The sequence below is a fragment of the Hordeum vulgare genome, chromosome 6H (genome assembly GCF_904849725.1).
Source record: "Hordeum vulgare subsp. vulgare chromosome 6H, MorexV3_pseudomolecules_assembly, whole genome shotgun sequence".
NCBI classification, from domain to species: Eukaryota; Viridiplantae; Streptophyta; class Magnoliopsida; order Poales; family Poaceae; genus Hordeum; species Hordeum vulgare.
In genome coordinates, this window is record NC_058523.1 from 534,546,493 (window position 1) to 534,569,564 (window position 23,072).

Genomic DNA, 23,072 nt, shown 5'->3' on the forward strand with positions numbered 1-23,072 from the left:
ACATAGAGAAAGATCAGTTTAGACCAATGGATGATGGAGAAAAGATATTAGGACCTGAAGTCCCATATCTTAGTGCCGTTGGAGCGCTCATGTATCTTGCAAATTGCACCAGATCTGACATTGCATTTGCAGTAAATTTATTAGCTAGACATAGCGCAGCTCCCACTAAACGCCATTGGACCAGAGTTAAGAATATCTTTCGATATCTCCAAGGCACAAAGGATCTTGGCCTGTTCTTTCAATTTCAAAGAAATTTGTACATTGATTTGATTGGGTATACAGATGCTGGCTACTTATCTGACCCCCATAATGCCAGATCACAAACCGGTTTCGTGTTCCTACATGGTGGGACAGCCATATCATGGAAATCTTCCAAGCAGACCCTAGTGGCTACATCCACCAATCATTCTGAAATAATTGCATTATATGAAGGGTCACGTGAATGTGTATGGCTTTGCAGAATGATAAACCACATACAAAAATCATGTGGCAAAGGTCTTATCAAATCTCCAACCATTATCTATGAAGATAATGCTTCTTGTGTTGCTCAAATGCAAACGGGTTACATAAAGAGCAATATCACTAAGCATATTTCTCCTAAATTATTTTTCCCCATCAATTACAGAAGAAAGGGAAAATAAGAATTTTGCAAGTTAAATCGTGCGATAATCTCGCTGACCTATTTACAAAATCACTCCCAGCTTCAACATTTGAAAAATATGTTCATGGGATAGGTATGCGAAGACTTCGGGATTTGCAAAGTTCAGGGGGAGTTTCTCTCTCTGAAAAATAACCCGTTCAAACATTATATTGCACTCCTTTTCCCTTTATGAGTGTACTTCCATAGTTCTCATCAAGGTTTTTAATGAGACAAGATCAACATAAGATCATATGTCATACCGTCCGTTTTCCCCACCGGGGTTTTTAGGAAAAGTATATACGATGTATTTTTGTCCTCTAATTTTATGGATACATTTCATATAGAATTAACAGAGGAAATAGTCATTATATGTTGTATCATTTTCTCCTTATTTTCCCACAGGGTTTGAAGGAGTTTTAGCAGCATATACTATACTACTCCTCATATTTTTCCCACGGGGTTTTTGGAGGAGACTATTTCAAGATGATGAACATACTCAAGGACAAGTATAGATTAGGGGGAGTGTCAGAGTTTAATTAGTTAATGTAATTAGTTAACTTAATCTCTACTTGTAACTGCACGTGGGCATCTCCATGACCGAACCAACACTTCGTTCCTGGAGCGACGCCTCCAGGAACCGCCTCCTCGTACCTTCGCATTCTTTGGAAGCAACTGTTCCCCATGTATATATATGTTCATTCATCAATGAAATACAGAGTTTGATTACATTTCTTCATAGTGGCACCCAACTTATGAGTAATCTGTACGGATCAAAATTAATTGGTTGACGTGGTTTTCGTCGATCGAGCGGGGCAGGAAGGGTCCGAGGACGACACAAGGTACAGTACAGGTGCGGTATCATTCTTTCACTAAATGCGTCCGAACCAACGAGTACACCACCAGCCAGCTACTGTAGCTCGTAATGCAAGGTATTATCTGCTGCGTAACCTCTTACTTAGAGGGTGCTTGGATCCAAGGGACTAAAACTAGTCTGACTAAAAATAGTCTCTTTAGGAGGCTAAAGTTCCAAGCACCCCTGACTAAAGAGAGGCTAAAACTAGTCATGGGTACCCCTACTAAAATATGGATTAGTCATCTCTCTCCTCATTTAACTCCTCTCCTTTAACACATGCGAGTTCTGAATTGGAGGGTTTGGAGGATAATAAATGCTCATTAACTTGATTTTAGTCTCTTTAGTATTTGGATCGAAGCATGGGTGAGGCTAGCAAGTTTTAGTCCTACTACTTTTAGTCATGGGACTAAAACGTATCAAGCACCCTCTTAATCCGTCGTACGTACTCCGAGTAGAAATCGAGCCCGTGCTTGTTTGGGCACACGCAGTCACTGGCCATCTCAGAGCCAGCTTAGGGGGTGTTTCTTTCCAGGGACTTTTTGGTGTAGGGACTAAAAAAAGTCCCTTTTAGTCCCATGTGAAAGAAACAGGAGGGACTTTTAGGGACTAAAAGGGGGTATTTGGGACTAAAGGAAGAAGTCCCTATGGGAGGGACTTTTTGGGACATTTTTGGCACTTTTTCAACAGTACCCCTACTTTTAACATGTCATTTAATAACTTCTAGTATATTATTAGGGGTAGCTTGGTATTTTTGCATGTCATTTAATGACCTCTAGTCCATGTTTAGTCCTTGGAAAGAAACGGGTAGGGACTAGAGACTTTTTAGTTGCGACTAAAAAAAGTGCTAGGACTTTTTAAAGAAACATGGCCTTAGTTAAATGAGAAATGGGGACAAGACTCTGCAATCTAATTTAATGGTTGTACTACTATACTTCCTCCGTCACGGTTTAGAAGGCACAGTTAAACTTGCGTGTGTTTCCAAAATAGACAAGGTTTAAGGCGCGAAAGCAATTACTCCTATTAATTAATACTAGTACTACTCATGCATGCGCCCTCCTAATTTGCTGCTCACTCATTAGTACTAGTATTTTCTCAGTTGATTAGGCGCATTAGCATTTACACCTACTACATCTCACAACCAATCGGTGACTACCTTGGTCCTAGAGATTTTCCAAACATGCCTTCTAAACCGTGACGGAGGGAGTACCGAAAGAGGTGGCGTTGAATTGGTTGGAATTGCAAACAAGGGAAATGCAAGCCTAATTACCATGACAATTCCCAGCTCGTATGACAGAGAAAGGAATCCGAGAAATTTCTGCTCGGACTTGATGTACTCCCGCCGTCACAATCTAAAAGGCATGTACGCGTTCTTAAGTCATCAATTTCACTTATACAAAATATATTGTTTAACATAAAAATCATATCATTAGAAAATAGAATATCTCAAGTTTGTAATGATATACTTTTTATAATATATGTCTTTCATTAAATTGGTCCAAAGTCCTAGCTCACTCACTATTCTCTCTCTCTCCAACCTCTCCTTTCCCCGCATCGAATCCGGCACAATGACGAGCTCCGACAGCCGCTTCGACTCCGACCTGGATCCGAACTATGAGCTTGCCGTCCGCATCGCCTAGAGAGGTCCAAGGTGGAGACCGGGGGCACCTCCAGATCTGCAGCCTCGTCGTTTCTTGGACGACGCTAGCTCTTCCAGGACCGTGCGCAGCTCCGTCACGTGGCTTGCGCAATCTGCGTCTCCCCTACACCGTTCCCTGCCCCCGCCGGGTGCTGCTCCCCCACATGGGGAGTGGTGGGTGCTTGTGCCCGCCCCGCTGGCCTTGATGCGCACACCAGAATCACAGGCATGCGCCGCCCGTCGCAAGCAACAACGACAAAGGGAGAGGAGAGAGGCGAAGCAGTCCGTGCGTCCGCCACGAGATGGAGGTGATGCCCGACGAGGACGTGCGGCTCCTCGACTGGGTCTACCGTCAGTCGCTTATGACCGCAGAGGCGGACATGCGGAGGCTCCACGGGAAGAACGCCAAGGTGCTTCGGAAGCAGCGACGGAGGCAGCTCGGCTTGCGAAGGTCAAGCAACAACAAGATAGGGAGGTCCGGCGGTTAAAAGGGCTCGTCATCCTCTCCGACACATCTGACGATGACGATGACCATGGCTCCTCATGTGATGACTCGGACGACCCGCCACCAATCGCCGACGCATACACCTGCGCCTGCGACCAGAAAGGCAATGGGACGACGAGAAGGTGGTGAATGTCCACCGTCTCCATCTTCAATTTCAAGTTTTTTGTAACCTAGTTTAATCTGTATATGTGAATTATGTGAACTATGGTGATCTTTTGGACATCCGACGGTGATATTTTGGTGATCGGCTCTTTCTTATTCTATGTTTGTGCGTTGACGTACGTTCTTTTTATTTATGTTGGATGATAGTATGGATACGAGGGGCAAGATATATATGACATACACGGATGTGGACGACATGATTTCAGAAGTGCCCAGTCAGTGCCCGTGGACGCATCCGGGTGCATCTGCGGGCATTTGAGGGCCTCGAATTTGCGGGTCGTGGTTGTAGATGCTCTAAAAGGATGTGATAGCCTAGCTTATTAGGGATTATAGACTACTCATATCAATAAAGAATTCCTTCTTTTCCGGGAGCCCATTTGAACAGAACTCCCAGGTTAAGCGTGCTTGGCTTGGAGTAGTTCTAGGATGGGTGACCGACCGGAAAGTTGATCTCGGGTGCGCATGAGTGAGGACAAAGTGCACAGAAAAGACTAGTATTGATATGTGGGGCCAGTCTAGATCCCGCGAGGAGTAACGACCGCCGGCGGGTGTGTCCGGGGTGTTACAAGTTTGGTATCAGAGCCGACCCCCGCGGTTATACGGATGTTTGCGGACAGGTGTACGGTCATATTGTTCATGACGTTTGTGACACGTCGTGGCACACGGCATGATACATGTACTGGACTGGATGCACACAAGACCCAAACTATGAACGTAGCATATTGATCGTGTCGTTTTATTGCTATAGTTTTCTGCGTGTCAAGTATTTGTTGCTATGACCATGAGATCATATAACTCACTGGCACCGGAGGAATGCCTTGTGTGTATCAAACGTCACAACGTAACTGGGTGACTATAAAGGTGCTCTATGATACGTCACCAACATATCTATAATTTTTGATGGTTTCATGCTATTATCTTGTCAAACTTTGGATGTTTTGTATGCCTTTTATATCCTTTTTGGGACTAACTTATTAACTCAGTGCCAAGTGCGAGTTCTTGTTTTTTCCGTGTTTTTGACCCTTTTCAGAGGAGAATTTTAAACGGAGTCCAAACGGAATAAAATGTGCGGAATGATTTTTTTCATAACAGAAGACATGCGGGAGACTTGAGAACCAAGGCAAGAGACCTCGGAGGAGGTCACAAGCCCACCAGGCCCAGCCTAGGGGGGGCGGGCCTAGCAGGCTTGTGAGCTCCCCGTGGCTCCCCTGCCCTAGGTCTTCCGCCTATATATTCCCTAAAATCCCAGAAAAAATCAGGAGATCATCGAAAATACTTATTTCCGCCGCCGCAAGCTTCTGTCTCCGCAAGATCCCATCTGGGGCATGTTCTGGTGCCCTGCCGGAGGGGGGATTCGGATACGGAGGGCTTCTTCATCAACACCATGACCTCTTCGATGATGCTTGAGTAGTTCACCATAGACCTACGGGTCCATAGCTAGTAGCTAGATGGCTTCTTCTCTCTCTTGGATCTTCAATACAAAGTTCTCCACGATCTTCATGGAGATCTATCCGATGTAATCTTCTTTTGCGGCGTGTTTGTTGAGATCCAATGAATTGTGGATTTATGATCAGATTATCTATGAATCTTATTTGAGTTTCTTCTGATCTCTCTTATGCATGATTTCATATCCTTGTAATTCTCTTCGAGTCGTGGGTTTTGTTTGGCCCGCTTGATCTATGATTCTTGCAATGGGAGAAGTGCTTGGTTTTGGTGTCATACCGTGCGGTGACCTCACCCAGTGACAGAAGGGGTTGTGAAGCACGTATCGTGTTGTTGCCATCAAGGGTAAAAAGATGGGGTTTTCATCATTGGTTTGAGTTTATCCCTCTACATCATGTCATATTTCTTAAGGCGTTACTCTGTTCGTCATGAACTCAATACACTAGATGCATGCTGGATAGTGGTCGATGAGTGGAGTAATAGTAGTAGATGTAGAAAGTATCGGTCTACTTGTCTCGGACGTGATACCTATATGTATGATCATTGCCTTAGATATCGTCATGACTTTGCGCGGTTCTATCAATTGCTCGATAGTAATTTGTTCACCCACCGTAATACTTGCTATTTTGAGAGAAGCCTCTAGTGAACACTATGGCCCCCGGGTCTACTCCACACTCTTTTTCTTCGTTGCACTTTCCCCCTTCAGATCTCACTTTGTAATCAATCTTGAAGGGATTGACAACCCCTTTATAGCGTTGGGTGCAAGCCCTTTTGTGTTTGTGCAGGTACTCTGGACTTGACGAGATTCTCTTACTGGATTGATACCTTGGTTCTCAACTGAGGGAAATACTTACTGCTCCTGTGCTGCATCACCCTTTCCTCTTCAAGGGAAAAAACCAACGCAAGCAAGTCTCCATCAACGTGTCAATTTCTGGCGCTGTTGTTTGAGAAGTAGCAGAAGGATTTCTGACGCCGTTGCCGGGGAGGATCAAGTCAAGAACTCATCCAAGTAAGTGTCGCAAACTCATCTCTTGCATTTACTTTTTTGCCTCTCGTTTTCCTCTCCCCCACTTCTGAAAAACGAAAAATTACAAAAAGATTTTCCTTTTTTGTTTGCCTTTTTTCGTTTGCCTTTTTTGTTCGCCCTTTTGTCTCGCGTGCTATTTGTTCGCTTGTGTGCTTGCTTGCTTGCCAAAGTCACCATGACTGAAAACACCAAACTTTGTGACTTCTCGAATACTAATAATAATAATTTTATTAGTACTCCGATTGCTCCCGCCACTAGTGCGGAGTCATACGAAATCAATGTCGCTTTGCTGAATCTTGTTATGAAAGAGCAATTTTCCGGCTTTCCTAGTGAAGATGATGCATCCCATCTTAATACCTTCATTGAGCAATTTTCCGGCCTTCCTAGTGAAGATGATGCAAAAGAAGAAAGATGTGGATAATGATGTGACTAAATTGAAGCTTTTTCCTTTCTCGTTGCGAGGTCGAGTAAAAACTTGGTTTTCGTCTTTGCCCAAAAATAGTATCGATTCTTGGGATAAGTGCAAAGATGCTTATATATCCAAGTATTTTCCGCCGGCTAAGATTATCTCTCTCTGTAATGATATCATGAATTTTAGACAACTTGATCATGAACATGTTGCACAATCTTGGGAGTGAATGAAATTGATGATTAGAAATTGTCCCGCTCATGGCTTGAGTCTTTGGATGATTATACAAATCTTCTACGCTGGCTTGAATTTCGCTTCTAGGAATATCTTGGACTCTGCCTCAGGTGGAACGTTCGTGGAAATAACGTTAGGGGAAGCCACAAAACTCCTAGACAATATCATGACGAACTACTCTCAGTGGCACACTGAAAGGTCACCTACTAGTAAGAAGGTACACGCTATAGAAGAAATTAACTCGTTGAGTGCTAAGATGGATGAGTTAATGAATTTGGTTGCTAGTAGAAGTGCTCCTTTAGATCCTAATGATATGCCCTTGTCTTCCTTGATTGAGAGTAGCAACGCTAGCTTGGACGTTAATTTTGTTGGTAGCAATAACTTTGGCAACAACAATGCTTTTAGAGGAAAATGTGTTCCTAGGCCTTTTCCTAGTAACTCCTCTAATAATTTTGGCAACTCCTACGACAACTCTCATGGAAATTACAATAGATTACCCTCTGATCTAGAGAGTAATATCAAAGAGTTTATCAACTCGAAAAAAAAATCAATGCGTCCATAGAGGAAAAGCTACTCAAAATTGACGATTTGGCCAAGAGCGTTGATAGAATGTCTAGTGATATTGATGCTTTGAAAGTTAGATGTGCTCCTACCAAGATCAATATGGATGAAACTTTAAAAGCTATGCGTGTTTCCATGATTGAGAGCAAAGAAAGAACCGCCCAAATTCGTGCTAGACATGAATGGCTTAAAAAGGCGTGTTCTCGTGATAAGAATCACGAAGGTCTTAAAATGCTTGTTGTGACTCCCATTGAATCTTTGTTTTCCTGTGTCAAACCTAATGATTATGGGGCTGGATATGAATCCACTTTGGTTGAAAAACGCCCCAATGATTCGGAGTCCATCTATCTTGATGCTAAAAGCATTGAAAGTGGAGTAGAAGATATTAAAACTTTGAGTAGTAATGAAATTACTACTTTCGATTTCAAGGAATTTAATTATGATAGTTGCTCCTTGATTGAATGCATTTCCTTGATGCAATTCATCCTAAACTCTCCACACGCTTATAGCCAAAACAAGGCCTTTACCGATCATATCGTCGAAACTATGATAAAATCTCTTGAAGAGAAACTTGAATTGGAAGTCTCTATCCCTAGAAAGCTTCATGATGAGTGGGAACCTACCATCAAAATCAAAATCAAAAACTATGAATGCAATGCTTTGTGTGATTTGGGTGCTAGTGTTTCCGCCATTCCAAAGTCTTTATGTGATGTTCTGGGTTTTAGTGAGATTGAAGAGTGTTCTCTCAATTTGCATCTTGCGGATTCTACTCTCAATAAACCCATGGGAAGGATCAACGATGTTCTTATTATTGCAAATAGGAACTATGTACCCATGGATTTCATTGTACTTGACATAGATTGCAATCCTTCATGTCCCATTATTCTTGGTAGACCTTTCCTAAGGACTATTGGTGCTATCATCGATATGAAGGAAGGGAATATTAGATTTCAATTTCCTTTAAAAAAGCGCATGGAGCACTTTCCTCGAAAGAAAATAAGATTGCCTTATGAATTCATGATGAGGGCTACTTATGGTTTGAGCACCAAAGACAACGGTACGTGATTATATCGCCTTATGCCTAGCTAAGGGCGTTAAACAATAGCGCTTGTTGGGAGGCAACCCAATGAATTTATCTTTTTATTTTTTTTGTTGTGTACACACAATCATAATTCTGTTACGATTGTGTCTTTTGTGTTTCCTTTTGTGTTTGAGGCAAGCAAAACCTTTATGACTAGTCTTGGTGAGTGTTGTTTAATCCTGCTGGAAAAAGACAGAAACTTTTCGCTCACGAGATGATTTTTCATTTTTATTCAGAAAGCGCTTTTGAGCTGATTCTTTTTACTGCTGGTTTATATAACTTTTGCGCAGGCAGTCGTAATGTTTCATAATTTTTGAGGTACCAGAAGTATACAGATTGCTACAGACTGGTCTGTTTTTGACAGATTCTGTTTTTGTTGAGTTGGTTGCTTGTTTTGATGAAACTATGGATAGTATCGGGGGTGCTAGCCATGGAAAAGTGAGAAAACACTAGCCTAACACCAATATAGCTAGAATTCAAGTTTGCTATAGTACCTAAGAGGTGGTAGTTTGTTTTCTTGTGCTAATGTTATCACGAGTTTCTGTTTAAGTTTTGTGTTGTGAAGTTTTCAAGTTTTGGATGATGTTCTCATGGACAAAGAGATAAGGAGTGGAAAGAGCTCAAGCTTGGGGATGCCCAAGGCATCCCAAGCCAAACTCAAGGACACCAAAAAGCCTAAGCTTGGGGATGCCCCGGGAAGGCATCGCCTCTTTCGTCTTCAATCCATCGGTAACATTACTTGGAGCTATATTTTTATTCACCACATGATATGTGTTTTGCTTGGAGCGTCTTGTATCTTAGGAGTCTTTTCTTTCTGTTGTGTCACAATCATCCTTGCTGCACACCTTTTTGAGAGAGACATGCAATCATCATGAATTTGCTAGAATACGCATTGACCTTCGCTTATATCTTTTGACTTAGGCAATTTAGCTCGCATGTGCTTCACTTATATCTTTTGAGCTAGATAACTTTGCTCTAAGTGCTTCACTTAGATATTTTTAGAGCACGTCGGTGTCATATTTTGGAGAAATAAGAACTCTCGATCTTCACTTATATCTTTTCGAGAGAGCTTTCTCTGAGTAACTTGGTAATTGGCTTGTGCTATGAAAGTAGTCCTAAAGATGATAAGCATCCAAAGAGGATATAATAAGACTTCCATATTCATGTGCATTGATTAGTAAAGAGAAGTTTGATTCCTATCAATTAGTTTTGAGACATGGATATGGTAATATTAGAGTTATGTTAGTAGGGTGTTGTGAATCTAGAAATACTTGTGTTGAAGTTAGTGATTCCCGTAGCATGCATGTATGGTGAACCGCTATGTTAGGAAGTCGGAGCATAATTGATCTATTGATTGTCATCCTTTGTGTTGAGGTCGGGATCGCGCGGTGGTTAACACCTACCAACCCTTCACCTAGGAGTATGTGTTTAGCACTTTGTTTCGATGACTAATAAAAACTTTCGCAACAAGTATGTGAGTTCTTCATGACTAATGTGAGTCCATGGTATAGATGCACTTTCACCTTTCACCATTGCTAGCCTCTTTAGTGCCGCGCAATTCTCGCCGGTGCACAAACCCACCATATGCCTTCCTCAAAACAGCCACCATACCTACCTACTATGGCATTTTCATAACCATTCCGAGATATATTGCCATGCAACTCCCACCGTTCCGTCTCATGACTTGTGTCGTCACTCTCATATTTCCATTGCATGATTGTAAGATAGCTAGCGAGATGTTTCCAACGTCATACGCCATGCTAGATCGTTGCACATCCCGGTACACTTCCGGAGGTATTTCCTATAGAGTCATCATCATTATAATCTTTGAAGCTGTGAGTAAATAAAAGTGTGATGATCATCATTATTAGAGCATTGTCCCATGTGAGGAAATAAAAAAGGCCAAAGAGCCCAAAAAAAGAGAGGCCTAAGAGCCCAAATGAAAAAAAGGAGAGACAAAGAGAGAAGGGACAATGCTACTATCTTTTTCCACACTTGTGCTTCGTAATAGCACCATGTCCTTCATGATTGAGAGCTTCTTGCTTTGTCACTACCATATGCTAGTGGGAATCTTCATTATATAACTTGGCTTGTATATTCCAACGATGGGCTTCCTCAAATTTCCCTAGGTCTTCGTGAGCAAGCAAGTTGGATGCGCACCCACTAGTTCTCCTTTTGAGCTTTCACATACTTATAGCTCTTGTGCATCTCTTGTATGGAAATCCCTACTCATTCACATTGATATCTATTAATGGGCATCTCCATAGCCCTTTGATACGCCGAGTCAATGTGACCATCTCCTCCTTTTTGTCTCACAACCACCACCACACTCTATTCCACTTATAGTGCTATATCCATGGCTCACGCTCATGTATTACGTGATAGTTATAAAAAGTTTGAGAAAGTAAGAGTGTGAAAACAATTACTTGGCCAATACCGGGGTTGTGCATGATTTACATTAGTTGTGTGAGGATGATGGAGCATAGCCAAACTATATGATTTTGTAGGGATAACTTTCCTTCGCCTTGTTATTTTGAAAGTTCATGATTACCATGCTAGTTTGCTTGAAGTATTACTATTTTCATGTCAATAGCAAACTATTGTTTTGAATCTTATGGATCTGAACATTCATGTCACGTGAAAGAAGTTGCAAAGGACAACTATGCTAGGTAGCATTCCACATCAAAAATTCATTCTTTATCACTTCCCTACTCGAGGATGAGCAGGAGTTAAGCTTGGGGATGCTTGATATGTCTCCAACGTATCTATAATTTTTGATGGTTTCATGTTATTATCTTGTCACACTTTGGATGTTTTGCATGCCTTTTATACATTTTTTGGGACTAACTTATTAACTCAGTGCCAAGTGTTAGTTCCTGTTTTTCCATGTTTTTGACCCCTTTCAGAGGAGATTTTGAAACGGAGTCCAAATGGAATAAAATCCCCGAAAAGAATTTTCCGTAACGGAAGAAGATCAGGTGGCTTGAGAGCCAAGGCAGGGGAGCTCCAGGGGCCCCACAAGCCCCCACCCCACGGCCAGGGGGGAGGCCGCGGCCTGATACGTCCATTTTGCATCATGTTTTCATGTTAAGATTTATCGCTTCTTTGGCTGTTATTTCACTTCACGATACTATTCTTATGCCTTTTCTCTCTTATTTTTCAAGGTTTACATTAAGAGGGAGAATACCGACAACTGGAATTCTGGCCTGAAAGTGGAGCAAAGTTGAGATACCTATTTTGCGCAACTCGAAATGCCATGAAAATCAACAGAGGTTTTTTCCCAATTTATCAAAAATAATGGGCCGAAGAAGTGCCAGAGGGGCACCAGGGGGTGCCCACAAGCCTGCATGGCGTGGCCACCCCCCCAGGTCGTGCCATGGGGGCTTGTGGGCAACCCACTGGCCCACTGGCCCCCCTCTTTTGCTATATGGAGGGTTTCGTCCAGAAAAAAATAAGAAGAGAGCTTTTTCGTGGTTTCGCCACCGCCACAAGGCGGAACTTGAGCAGAAACAATCTAGAGCTCCGGCAGGACGATCCTGTCGGGGAAACTTCCCTCCCGAAGGGGGAAATCGTCGCCATCGTCATCACGAACACTCCTCTCATCGGAGGGGACTCATCTCCATCAACATCTTCATCAGCACCATATCATCTCCAAATCCTAGTTCATCTCTTGTAACCAATCTCCGTCTCGCGACTCCGATTGGTACTTGTAAGGTTGCTAGTAGTGTTGATTACTCTTTGTAGTTGATGCTAGTTGGATTGTTTGGTGGAAGAGATTATGTTCAGATCCTTGATGCTACTCATTAACTCTCTGATTATGATTATGATTATGCTTTGTGAGTAGTTACTTTTGTTCCCGAGGACATGGGATAAGTCATGCTAATGGTAGTCATGTGAATTTGGTATTTGTTCGGTAATTTGATATGTTGTATGTTGTTTTTCCTCTAGTGGTGTTATGTGAACGTCGACTACATAACACTTCACCATTATTTGGGCCTAGAGGAAGGCATTGGGAAGTAGTAAGTAGATGATGGGTTGCTAGAGTGACAGAAGCTTAAACCCTAGTTTATGTGTTGCTTCGTAAGGGGCTGATTTGGATCCACTAGTTTAATGCTATGGTTAGACTTTGTCTTAATTCTTCTTTCGTAGTTGCGGATGTTTGCCAGAGGATTAATCATAAGTGGGATGCTTGTCCAAGTAAGGGAAGTACCCAAGCGCCGGTCCACACACATATCAAACTGTCAAAGTAATGAACATGAATCATATAAACATGATGAAACTAGCATGACAAAAATTCCCGTGTGTCCTCGGGAGCGTTTTTCCTCCTATAAGACTTTGTTCAGGCTTGTCCCTTGTTACAAAATGGATTGGGCCACTTTGCTGCACCGTTGCTACTTTTGTTACTTGTTGCTTGCTACGAATCATCTCACCACACAATCACTTGTTACCGACAATTTCAGTGCCTGCAGATTTTACCTTGCTAAAAACCACTTATCAGATCCTTCTGCTCCTCGTTGGGTTCGACACTCTTACTTATCGAAAGGACTACGATTGATCCCCTATACTTGTGGGTCATCAAGCTCTTTTCTGGCGCCGTTGCCGGGGAGTGAAGTGCCTTTGGTAAGTGGAACTTGGTAAGGAAAATTCATATAGTGTGCTGAAATTTCTTGTCACTTGTCACTATGGATACTAATCCTTTGAGGGGCTTGTTCGGGGAATCTTCACCTCGAACAGAAGCACAAAGAGTTGCTCCTCAACATGCTGCACCTACTGAAAATATTTGCTTTGAATTTCCTTCGGGTATGCTTGAGAAACTGTTGGCTAATCCTTTTACACGAGATGGAACATCACATCTAGACTTGCATCTAATCTATGTAGATGAGGTTTGTGGTTTATTTAAGCTTGCAGGTGTGCCCGAGGATGAGGTCAAGAAGAAGGTCTTTCCTTTATCTTTCAAGGATAAGGCGTTGACATGGTATAGGTTATGTGATGATACTAGATCATGGGACTACAATCGGTTGAAATTGGAATTTCATCAAAAGTTTTATCCTATGCATTTAGTACATCATGATCGGAATTATATTTATAATTTTGGCCTCGTGACAGAGAAAGCATCGCTCAAGCTTGGGGACGCTTAAATCAATGCTATATTCATACCCCAATCATGAGTTCTCGAGAGAAATTATCATTCAGAACTTCTATGCTCAGCTTTCTCATGATGATCGCACCATGGTTGACACTTCTTGTATCGGTTCTTTTATGAAGAGAGATATTGACTTCAAATGGAATTTATTGGAGAGAATTAAATGCAACTCTGAAGATTGGGAGCTTGAAGAAGGTAAGGAGTCAGGTATGAATTTCACGTTTGATTGCGTTAAATCCTTTGTTGAGACAAATACTTTTTGTGACTTTAGCGCTAAGTATGGACTCGACTCTGACATAGTAGCTTCATTGTGTGAATATTTTGCTACTCATATTGATCTCCCCAAAGAGAAGTGGTTTAAATATCATCCTCCGTTAGAAGTCAATGTAGTTAAACCCACTCCAGTTGAAGAGAAAGTCATTGCCTATAATGATCCTGTGGTACCCAGTGCTTACATTGAGAAACCACCTTTCCCTGTTAGGATAAAGGATCATTCTAGAGCTTCAACTGTGATACGTAGAGGCTATATTAGAACACCTACGTCCCCTGAGCAAATTAGAGTTGAACCTAGCATTTCTATTATCAAAGATCTTCTATCTGAATAAATTGAGGAACATAATATTCACTTCTGCGAAGATGCTGCTAGAATTGCTAAACCTCACGCTAGAGACAAACATAGGCCTGTCGTTGGCATGCCTGTGGTTTCTGTTAAGATAGGAGATCATTGTTATCATGGTTTATGTGACGTGGGTGCTAGTGTTAGTGCAATACCTCAATCCTTATACGATGAAATCAAAGATGAGATTGCACCTGTTGAGATAGAGCCTATTGATGTCACTATTCAGCTTGCCAATAGAGATACTATCTGCCCTGTGGGAATTGTTAGGGATATTGAAGTCTTGTGTGGTAAAACGAAGTATCCTGCTGATTTCCTTGTTCTTGCTACCGCACAAGATAGCTTCTGTCCCATCATATTTGGTAGACCTTTTCTAAATACCGTCAATGCTCATATTGATTGTGAGAAGCAAATTGTCACTGTTGGCTTTGAAGGTGTGTCACATGAGTTCAATTTCTCTAAGTTTGGTAGACAACCTCATGAAAAGGAGTTGCCTAGTAGGGATGAAACTATTGCCTTAGCTTCTATTGCCGTGCCTCCTACTGATCCCTTAGAGCAATACTTGCTTGAGCATGAAAATGATATGCATATGGATGAAAGGGATGAGATAGATAGAGTTGTCTTAGAACAATATCCTATCCTTAAGAATAACGTGCATGTTGAACTGCTTGGGGATCCTCCCTCACCGAAGGGTGATCCCGTGTTCGAGCTTAAACAGTTGCCTGATACTCTTAAGTATGCATCTTGATGAAAAAGAGATATATCATGTTATAATTAGTGCTAGCCCCTCACAGCATGAAGAAAAGAAGTTACTAAAAACTCTGAGGAAGCATCGTGTTGCTATTGGATATACTCTTGATGATCTTAAGGGCATTAGTCCCACTCTATGCCAGCACAAGATCAAAACTGATCCTGAATTCAAACCAGTTGCTGATCATCAAAGGAGATTAAATCCTAAGATGAAAGAAGTAGTGAGAAAAGAAATACTAAAGCTCCTGGAAGCGGGTATTATCTATCCTGTTGCTCATAGCGATTGGGTGAGTCCGGTGCATTGCGTTCCTAAGAAGGGAGGCATCACCGTTGTCCCTAATGATAAGGATGAATTGATCCCACAGAGGATTATTACTGGCTATAGGATGGTGATTGATTTTAGGAAGTTGAATAAGGCCACTAGGAAAGATCATTACCCTTTGCCTTTTATCGACCAAATGCAAGAAAGGCTGTCCAAACACACACACTTCTGTTTCTAGACGGTTATTCTGGTTTCTCCCAAATACCAGTTACACAATCTGATCCGGAGAAAACCACTTTCACCAGCCCTTTTGGTACATTTGCCTATAGACGTATGCCTTTTGGATTATGTAATGCTCCTGCCACCTTCAAAGATGTATGATGGCTATATTCTCTGACTTTTGTGAAAAGATTGTCGAGGTTTTCATGGATGACTTCTCCGTTTACGGGTCTTCCTTTGATGATTGCCTCAGCAACCTTGATCGAGTCTTACTGAGATGTAAAGACACCAATCTTGTCTTTGTTGGAATTATGCCCTAGAGGCAATAATAAATATAGTTATTATTATAATTCCTGTATCAAGATAATTGTTTATTATCCATGCTATAATTGTATTGAATGAAGACTCATTTACATGTGTGGATACATAGACAAAACACCGTCCCTAGCAAGCCTCTAGTTGGCTAGCCAGTTGATCAAAGATAGTCAGTGTCTTCTGATTATGAACAAGGTGTTGTTTCTTGATTACTGGATCACGTCATTAGGAGAATCACGTGATGGACTAGACCCAAACTAGTAGACGTAGCATGTTGATCGTGTCATTTTATTGCTACTGTTTTCTGCGTGTCAAGTATTTATTCCTATGACCATGAGATCATATAACTCACTGACACCGGAGGAATACTTTGTGTGTATCAAACGTCGCAACGTAACTGGGTGACTATAAAGATGCTCTACAGGTATCTCCGAAGGTGTTAGTTGAGTTAGTATGGATCAAGACTGGGATTTGTCACTCTGTGTGACGAAGAGGTATCTCGGGGCCCACTCGGTAATACAACATCACACACAAGCCTTGCAAGCAATGTGACTTAGTGTAAGTTACGGGATCTTGTATTACGGAACGAGTAAAGAGACTTGCCGGTAAACGAGATTGAAATAGGTATGCGGATACTGACGATCGAATCTCGGGCAAGTAACATACCAAAGGACAAAGGGAATGATATACGGGATTATATGAATCCTTGGCACTGAGGTTCAAACGATAAGATCTTCGTAGAATATGTAGGATCCAATATGGGCATCCAGGTCCCGCTATTGGATATTGACCGAGGAGTCTCTCGGTTCATGTCTACATAGTTCTCGAACCCGCAGGGTCTGCACACTTAAGGTTCGACGTTGTTTTATGCGTATTTGAGTTATATGGTTGGTTACCGAATGTTGTTCGGAGTCCCGGATGAGATCACGGACATCACGAGGGTTTCCGGAATGGTCCGGAAACGAAGATTAATATATAGGATGACCTCATTTGATTACCGGAAGGTTTTCGGAGTTACCGGGAATGTACCGGGAATGACGAATGGGTTCCGGGAGTTCACCGGGGGGGGGGGCAACCCACCCCGGGGAAGCCCATAGGCCATAAGGGTGGCGCACCAGCCCTTAGTGGGCTGGTGGGACAACCCAAAAGGGCCCTATGCGCCATACAAAGGAAAATCAAAGAGAAAGAAAAAAAAGGGAGGTGGGAAGGAAGGGAAGGACTCCCACCCACCAAACCAAGTCCAACTCGGTTTGGGGGGGGGGAGCCTTCCCCCCTTGGACTCGGCCGACCCCCTTGGGGCTCCTTGAGCCCCAAGGCAAGGTCCCCTCCCTCCCACCTATATATACAGAGGTATTGGGGCTGATTTGAGACGACTTTTCCACGGCAGCCCGACCACATACCTCCACGGTTTTTCCTCTAGATCGCGTTTCTGCGGAGCTCGGGCGGAGCCCTGCTGAGACAAGGTCATCACCAACCTCCGGAGCGCCGTCACGCTGCCGGAGAACTCTTCTACCTCTCCGTCTCTCTTGCTGGATCAAGAAGGCCGAGATCATCGTCGAGCTGTACGTGTGCTGAACGCGGAGGTGCCGTCCGTTCGGCACTAGATCGTGGGACTGATCGCGGGATTGTTCGCGGGGCGGATCGAGGGACGTGAGTATGTTCCACTACATCAACGGCGTTCACTAACGCTTCTGCTGTACGATCTACAAGGGTACGTAGATCACTCATCTCCTCTCATAGATGGACATCACCATGATAGGTCTTCGTGCGCGTAGGAAAATTTTGGTTTCCCATGCGACGTTCCCCAACAGTGGCATCATGAGCTAGGTTCATGCGTAGATGTCTTCTCGAGTAGAACACAAAAGTTTTTGTGGGCGGTGATGTGAGTTTTGCTGCCCTCCTTAGTCTTTTCTTGATTCCGCGGTATTGTTGGATTGAAGCGGCTTGGACTGACATTACTCGTACGCTTACGAGAGACTGGTTTGATCGTTACGAGTAACCCCGTTGCTCAAAGATGACTGGCAAGTGTCGGTTTCTCCATCTTTAGTTGAATCGGATTTGACCAAGGAGGTCCTTGGTTGAGGTTAAATAGCAACTCATATATCTCCGTTGTGGTGTTTGCGTAAGTAAGATGCGATCCTACTAGATACCCATGGTCACCACGTAAAACATGCAACAACAAAATTAGAGAACGTCTAACTTGTTTTTGCAGGGTATGCTTGTGATGTCATATGGACTACGATGTGATGTGATATATTGGATGTATGAGATGATCATGTTGTAATAGAATATATCGACTTGCACGTCGATGGTACGACAACCGGCAGGAGCCATAGGGTTGTCTTTATACTAACGTTTGTGCTTGCAGATGCGTTTACTATTTTGCTAGGATGTAGCTTTAGTAGTAATAGCATGAGTAGCACGACAACCCCAATGGCAACACGTTGATGGAGATCATGGCGTGGCGCCGGTGACAAGAAGATCGTGCCGGTGCTTTGGTGATGGAGATCAAGAAGCATGTGATGATGGCCATATCATGTCACTTATGAATTGCATGTGATGTTAATCCTTTTATGCACCTTATTTTGCTTAGAACGACGGTTGCATTATGAGGTGATCTCTCACTAAAATTTCAAGACGAAATTGTGTTCTCCCCGACTGTGCACCGTTGCTACAGTTCGTCGTTTTGAGACACCACGTGATGATCGGGTGTGATAGACTCAACGTTCACATACAACGGGTGCAAAATAGTTGCGCACGCGGAACACTCGGGTTAAGCTTGACGAGCCTAGCATGTGCAGACATGGCCTCGGAACACATGAGACCGAAAGGTCGATCATGAATCATATAGATGATATGATTAGCATAGGGATGCTTACCACTGAAACTACACTCAACTCACGTGATGATCGGACTTGAGCTAGTGTAAGTGGATCATGAACCACTCAAATGACTAGAGAGATGTACTTTTTGAGTGGGAGTTTAGCAAATAATTTGATTAAGTTAAACTCTAATTATCTTGAACATAGTCTAAGTCCACTTTGAATATATTTGTGTTGTAGATCATGGCTCACGCGACATTCATCCTGAATTTTAATACGTTCCTAGAGAAAGCTAAGTTGAAAGATGATGGAAGGAACTTTGTAGACTGGGCTCGTAATCTTAAGCTAATCTTACAAGCTGGGAAGAAGGATTATGTCCTTAATGCTGCGCTAGGAGATGAACCACCCGCTACGGCTGATCAGGATGTTAAGAACGCTTGGTTAGCACGTAAGGAGGACTACTCAATAGTTCAATGTGTAGTGTTGTATGGCTTAGAACCGGGACTTCAACGTCGCTTTGAGCGTCATGGAGCATTTGAGATGTTCCAGGAGTTGAAGTTTATCTTTCAGAAGAACGCCCGGATCGAGAGGTATGAGACCTTCGATAAATTCTATGCTTGCAAGATGGAGGAAAACTCGTCTGTCAGTGAACATGTGCTCAAAATGTTTGGGTACTCAAACCGTCTAGCTGAGCTGGGGATTGAACTCCCGCAAGAGGCTATCACTGACAGAATCCTTCAATCACTGCCGCCAAGCTACAAAGGCTTTGTGTTGAACTACAACATGCAAGGGATGAACAAGTCTCCCGGCGAGTTGTTTGCGATGCTGAAAGTCGCAGAGTCTGAACTCCGTAAAGAGCATCAAGTGTTGATGGTGAATAAGACCACTAGTTTCAAGAGAAACGGCAAAGGCAAGAAGGGTAATTCAAAGAAGAGCGGCAAGCCTGTTGCCAATCCGACGAAGAAACCCAAAGCTGGACCTAAGCCTGAAACGGAGTGTTACTATTGCAAGGGTATGGGTCACTGGAAGCGCAATTGCCCCAAGTATCTGGCAGATAAGAAGGCGGCCAAAGAAAAATCAGGTATATTTGATATACATGTTAGTGATGTTACTTAACCGGCTCTCGTAGTAGTGCCTGGGTATTCGATACCGGTTCTGTTGCTCATATTTGCAACTCGAAACAGGAACTGCGGAATAGACGAAGGCTGGCGAAAGATGAAGTGAGGATGCGCGTAGGAAATGGTTCCAAGGTTGATGCAATCGCCGTCGGCACAGTTTCACTTTAGTTACCATCGGGATTAGTGATGAACTTAAATCATTGTTATTTAGTGCCTGCGTTGAGCATGAACATTATATCTGGATCTTGTTTATTGCGAGACGGTTACTCTTTTAAGTCAGAGAATAATGGTTGTTCTATTTCTATGAGTAACATCTTTTATGGTCATGCACCTAATGTGAGAGGATTGTTCATATTGAATCTTGATAGCGATACGCATATACATAACATTGAGACCAAAAGATTTAGAGTTAACAATGATAGCGCCATATTTTCGTGGCACTGCCGCTTAGGTCATATTGGTGTAAAGCGCATGAAGAAACTCCATGCTGATGGACTTTTGGACTCACTTGACTTTGATTCACTTGACACGTGCGAACCATGCCTCATGGTCGAGATGACTAAGACTCCGTTCTCCGGAACAATGGAGCGTGCAAGTGACTTGTTGGAAATCATACATACCGATGTGTGTGGTCCGATGAGCGTGGAGGCACACAGCGGATATCGTTATTTTCTCACCTTCACTGACGATTTGAGTAGATATGGTTATGTCTACTTGATGAAGCACAAGTCTGAAATATTTGAAAAGTTCAAGCAATTTCAGAGTGAAGTGGAAAATCATCGTAACAAGAAGATCAAGTTCCTACGGTCTGATCGTGGGGGTGAATATCTGAGTTTCGAGTTTGGTACTCACTTAAGACAATGTGGAATTGTTTCACACTTAACACCGCCTGGAACACCACAGCGTAATGGTGTGTCCGAACGTCGTAATCGTACTCTATAGATGGTGCGATCTATGATGTCTCTTACTGATTTGCCGTTATCGTTTTGGGGTTATGCATTAGAAACAGCTGCATTCACTTTAAATAGGGCACCATCAAAATCCGTTGAGACGACACCATACGAACTGTGGTATTACAAAAGGCCAAAGTTGTCGTTTCTTAAAGTTTGGGGATGTGATGCTTATGTCAAAAAGCTTCAGCCTGAAAAGCTGGAACCCAAAGCGGAAAAATGCGTCTTCATAGGTTACCCAAAAGAGACAGCTGGGTACACCTTCTATCTCAAATCCGAGGGCAAAGTGTTTGTTGCTAAAAACGGAGCTTTTCTCGAGAAGGAGTTTCTCTCGAGAGAATTGAGTGGGAGGAAGATAGAACTTGACGAGGTAGTCGAACCTCTCATCCCTCTGGATGGTGGCGCAGGGCAAGGGGAAACCTCTGTCATTGCAACGCCGGTTGAGGAGGAAGTTAATGATGATGATCATGAAACTCCAGTTCAAGTTTCTGTCGAACCACGCAGGTCGACGAGACCACATGCTGCTCCAGAGTGGTACGGTAATCCCGTCTTATCGATCATGTTGTTAGACAACAATGAGCCTGCAAATTATGAAGAAGCAATGGTGGGCCCAGATTCCAACAAATGGCTAGAAACCATGAAGTCTGAGATAGGATCCATGTATGAGAACAAAGTGTGGACTTTGGAGGTACTACCTGAGGGCCGCAAGGCTATCCAGAACAAATGGATCTTTAAGAGGAAGACGGACGCTGACGGCAATGTGACCGTTTATAAAGCTCGACTTGTGGCAAAGGGTTTTTTCACAAGTTCAAGGAGTTGACTACGATGAGACATTCTCACCCGTAGCGATGCTTAAGTCCGTCAGAATCATGTTAGCAATAGCTGCATTTTTCGATTATGAAATCTGGCAGATGGATGTCAAAACGGCGTTCCTTAACGGTTTCCTTAAGGAAGAGTTGTATATGATACAACCCGAAGGTTTTGTCGATCCTAAGAATGTTAACAAGGTGTGCAAGCTCCAGCGATCCATTTATGGACTGGTGCAAGCATCTCGGAGTTGGAACAAACGCTTTGATGAGGTGATCAAAGCATTTGGGTTTATACAAGTGTTTGTTGCTAAGAACGGAACTTTTCTCGAGAAGGAGTTTCTCTCGAGAGAATTGAGTGGGAGGAAGATAGAACTTGACGAGGTTGTCGAACCTCTCATCCCTCTGGATGGTGGCGTAGGGCAAGGGGAAACCTCTGTCATTGCGACGCCGGTTGAGGAGGAAGTTAATGATGATGATCATGAAACTCTAGTTCAAGTTTCTGTTGAACCACGCAGGTCGACGAGATCACGCGCTGCTCCAGAGTGGTACGGTAATCCCGTCTTATCAATCATGTTGTTAGACAACAATGAACCTGCAAATTATGAAGAAGCAATGGTGGGCCCAGATTCCAACAAATGGCTAGAAGCCATGAAATCCGAGACAGGATCCATGTATGAGAACAAAGTGTGGACTTTGGAGATACTGCCTGAGGGCCGCAAGGCTATTCAGAACAAATGGATCTTTAAGAAGAAGACGGACGCTGACGGTAATGTGACCGTTTATAAAGCTCGACTTGTGGCAAAGGGTTTTTCACAAGTTCCAGGAGTTGACTACGATGAGACATTCTCACCCGTAGCGATGCTTAAGTCCGTCAGAATCATGTTGGCAATAGCTGCATTTTTCGATTATGAAATCTGGCAGATGGATGTCAAAACGGCGTTCCTTAACGGTTTTCTTAAGGAAGAGTTGTATATGATGCAACCCGAAGGTTTTGTCGATCCTAAAAATGCTGACAAGGTGTGCAAGCTCCAGCGATCCATTTATGGACTGGTGCAAGCATCTCGGAGTTGGAACAAACGCTTTGATGAGGTGATGAAGGCATTTGGGTTTATACAAGTGGTTGGAGAATCTTGTATTTACAAGAAAGTGAGTGGGAGCTCTGTGGCGTTTCTAATATTATATGTGGATGACATATTGCTGATTGGAAACAACGTGGAGTTTTTAGAGAGCATAAAGGATTACTTGAATAAGAGTTTCTCTATGAAGGACCTAGGAGAAGCTGCTTACATTCTAGGCATTAAGATCTATAGGGATAAATCAAAACGCCTGATAGGACTTTCACAAAGCACATACCTTGATAAAGTTTTGAAGAGGTTCAAAATGGAACAGTCTAAGATAGGGTTCTTGCCAGTTTTACAAGGTACGAGATTGAGTAAGACTCAGTGCCCAGCAACTGATGAAGATAGAGAGCATATGCGCTCCGTCCCCTATGCTTCAGCCATAGGTTCTATCATGTA